The following is a 2,350-nucleotide window of genomic DNA, read 5'->3' as shown; positions in this document are numbered from 1 at the left end:
TTGTTGTAGCACACAGGATTCACAGCTGGGTAAGGATAATGATTACTTTTTCATTCAAGTAGCATTCATGGCACCTGTCAGCACCATGAAAGCTAGCCAGAAGAGCTGCAGCTTTGAAGGTAGCACCAGCTTGTTTTGTTTGTTCAACAGCTCATGTATGTATTGACCTCAGCAATAGGGAATACTGTCAAGTTCTGGATGATAACCAAAATTAGGGGCAATTGTCAGCATTACTTGAGGGTCTATGGAACCCATGGTCAATAGCTTCAAAACAGGGAGGCAAGTTCTGTTTACATTTTTAGCCTATGGAATCTTCTAAGGCAATGTTCCTCTATTATACAGTAATTTCTTTTCATCTCTTTCTGTTGCATATGCATATACTTTAAGAAGCTTATATAGTGATAGGCTGGGCAAGTCCCAGAAAAAGGTAATTCAGACAAAATCCCTAGCATAGAAATATGAAAGTGAATAAGAACCATCAACTCTATCTGAGGAATAACTGACAACAGATAGCTATGGGGAAAAGGAGAGTCGGCCTTCCTTAGGGGTGTGACACTGAGTAGATTAATTAGGTTCCAGTGGAAGGGCCCACACAATATTTGGTGTTTGGGGATACAAATTTGACTCTATAGGCCTTATATAGGACTCCTATATTAAACATCTCCCACTCTTGGCTCAGAGATCATTGCAGAAGAGGGGGTGGAAAGATTGTAAAAACCAAGGTTGCTGCATGAAAATAAGGAAACAGAGGTTTTCAAGCCTGTGAAAACTTTTTCATATGAACTTGCAGCAATGTTGACAACACACAAAAGACCCATGCTGAATTGGCAAATGATTACTGTGGGGTGAGGTAGAGTAGGTCTCCTTTAAGAGGTGACTCTAGTTAGGCTGACTAGACTCCAGTGGTGAGCTTGCACTAAGGAACGCCTGAATAGAAATGCTTGACCAGGTAGAACTTAACATATATAACAGAATACCTGAAATCTGGTGGGGACTTATGAGGGGGGGCCAGGAAGGGGAGGAAAGTCTAAATTTGATTAAAATGCATTATGTGAAATTCACAGAAGATTATCACAGAATAGGGGACAGAAAGATTATAAGAGCCAGAGTTGGTGCATGAAGGGTGGGGGGCATGATAGACATTTATGAGAGACTGGGATGAGTGGAAATAAGGCAAAAAAATACTCATGTATGAAATTCTAAAAAAGTTAAAAATACATTTATATACATTTTAGTAACAATAAGATAAAGGGTAAGATTTAATGAAATAATTGAGATAATATCAGAAATGAAAAAGAGAATGAATTAATTAAAGTATAATTGAGACTCTAAAGTATCAATTAAACTCAAACTCTTTGAATAATATGACTCATTTTTTTTAGGAAATATGTATTGATTATCAATTTGTATCAGTCATGACCCAAAAAACTTTCATAATACTCTTGGAAAGAGATTTATGAAAGCACAATTTACAGTAGCATTTGCAAAATTAGAAAAGATCCAGAGAAAAATAGCATAAGGTATTGAATGGAAGGAAAGAGATGCCTAAATGATGAGAAATTGGCAAAAAGCATCCCAGAGTGCCTTGCTCTTGTGGTTGGTACTAGGGCTTTCAGCAGAAAATCACAACAAAATGGCACTTCCTTCTCCAAAATCCTTATTATTGTTGCTCAAGTGAGTTAATGATTGAAGAAATGATTAAAAATAGATAACAGTAATAATTTCACTGTGAGCAAATATGTCTAGCCAATTGGAAAATTGCAGTTCTGGTCACAAAGAAACCCATTTCTGGGAGTGTATCTGAAGGGTGACCACACACGTTTAAGGAAAGATGTATCAGTTACCAGGTGCATAAGATGATTGAGATATAAGAGCCACTGAATGTGGGTTTGGAGCAAACTCAGGGAAATTCTTAAAGCTCAAATGGCATATTTTATTTTTATTTCTGTTCCTGTTATACACAGCCAATTCCTTATCTGTTTTCTTATGATATAGACATTGCTGATTTTGTCACAATCTGTAGTAGGCTATGAATAAGACCTGGAGGTAGGAATTTATATAACTATGAAGTTACTGAGATTTTCTCCCTTTTCACATTTCGGTAGCATTTGATTCCTTTATCAATGAAATATTGCAACATGACCCCCACAGCAAGCCCCAGCTCAACAAGGCACCTAGGAACATCAATAGCTATTACATTCTAGTACATTATTACTCATCCAAAATATGTATTATTGAATTAAATTTATTATATGAAATAATATAACAAGAGGCATTTACTGGGGATTTTTGTATTTTATTCTATAGATACCTTGTCCATACAATAAAACTTCTCACATTTCTTGCTGTA

This window comes from Nannospalax galili, unplaced genomic scaffold, assembly GCF_000622305.1.
Source record: "Nannospalax galili isolate Female #2095 unplaced genomic scaffold, S.galili_v1.0 scaffold62, whole genome shotgun sequence".
Classification (NCBI taxonomy): Eukaryota; Metazoa; Chordata; class Mammalia; order Rodentia; family Spalacidae; genus Nannospalax; species Nannospalax galili.
The sequence above is the reverse complement of the archived record's forward strand: the minus strand, read 5'-3'. Positions refer to the sequence as shown.